Source organism: Notamacropus eugenii, chromosome 1 (genome assembly GCF_028372415.1).
Source record: "Notamacropus eugenii isolate mMacEug1 chromosome 1, mMacEug1.pri_v2, whole genome shotgun sequence".
NCBI classification, from domain to species: Eukaryota; Metazoa; Chordata; class Mammalia; order Diprotodontia; family Macropodidae; genus Notamacropus; species Notamacropus eugenii.
Genome location: NC_092872.1, coordinates 434483381 through 434484734, shown reverse-complemented (window position 1 = coordinate 434484734; position 1354 = coordinate 434483381). Strand labels below are relative to the sequence as shown.

The 1354-nt window shown below is 38.8% G+C and overlaps 1 pseudogene; it reads right to left on the bottom strand.

Annotated features, from left to right (window-relative positions):
- Positions 1-603: 603 nt before the first annotated feature.
- Positions 604-1118, bottom strand: LOC140529630 (ORM1-like protein 1 pseudogene; annotated as a pseudogene).
- Positions 1119-1354: the final 236 nt, after the last annotated feature.

Sequence of the window (1354 nt, the reverse complement as noted above, 5' to 3'; positions counted from 1 at the left end):
TTGCAAGCAGCCAAAAAGAAGCAATTCGAGTATTGTGGAAACACAATCAGGGTAACACAAGAGATAGCAGTTTCTACACTAAGGGGTCAGAGAGCTTGGAATATAATATTCCAAAGGCCAAAGGAGCTAGGATTAAAATTACCTACCCAGCAAAACTGCGTATAATACTTCAGGGGAAAAAATGGTCATTCAATGAAATAGAGGACTTTCAAGCATTCTTGATGAAAAGACCAGAGCCGAATAGAAAATTTGACTTTCATACTTTCAAATACAAGAATCAAGAGAAGCATGACCTAAGTTACTTTTATCCTCAAGATTCCTGCATCATTATAAGGATCTTTTCTGTTCTAATTGTGCCGTTGATCATTTTGTGTCTCCTGGAAAACTTCTGCAGAAATTTAGCAGACATGTTAAATACTAAGAGGCATCTTCTCATAAAAATCTGTTTTTCCAAATAGCATACAAGTATGAGATCTTGAATGCAAAAACTTCTTATTGAACATTACAGTGTAAATAGCACAGCATGCTCCCTATTCCTCCCTTGTAGAAAAAGCAGTGGCCACAAAGTTTCTGGTCAGAATGGTTCAGTGTCACATTTTCTGTTTAGTACTTATTAATACCAAAGATCCAAACACCATGCAGTTGTGGCATTAGGGGTATTACCACAGTCGGGAGAGGAATTCTGTTTAACATAAAGTGGTTAGGAGCATACTTGGTGTAGATACTTGCCAGAAAACATGGAATTATTCAAGAAATTGTAAAGAACCTCTGTGAAGAAGTAAACTGTATTCCCTAGTCCAATTGTTCCCAGTGAGTTAGCAGCCTGATTTTATCCTGGTCAGGGGTTTTAAAAGGTGTTCCTTTTACTGCATTTAAAAATATGTATATCCAAAGATTACATGTAATATTTGGTAAGGTCCAAGCAACAGGAATACTGAAGAAGGGAATGCTAAAAGTGGCAACATGAAGCAAACCAACTCCCAATGCACATGTCAGCCATAGGCAAGACTATTTATTACCTGGGTATTTAGATTTATCTCACTGTGAGCAACTCATTTTTGTTCTCAAAACCAACACCGAATGGGGGAAGGAAGCAGTCAATGGGTGGTACCTGCCATTCTGGCCCCACTGAAGCTCCCCAGACCAGCTCAACACTGGCTTGGCTCATGGAAACCAGAGCCCAGCTTTTCCCTCTGCGCCTTCCAGATCCAAAACTATAGATCTCTGAACCAGAGGACCACCTACTCTGTGAAGTGTCTCTTGCCCAAAGTGATTTTCTTTTTTTCCAAAGTGATTTTTTTCTTAAGTTCTAATTTGCCATATAGATACTGCTAAACATCATTGGTTCCTTTTT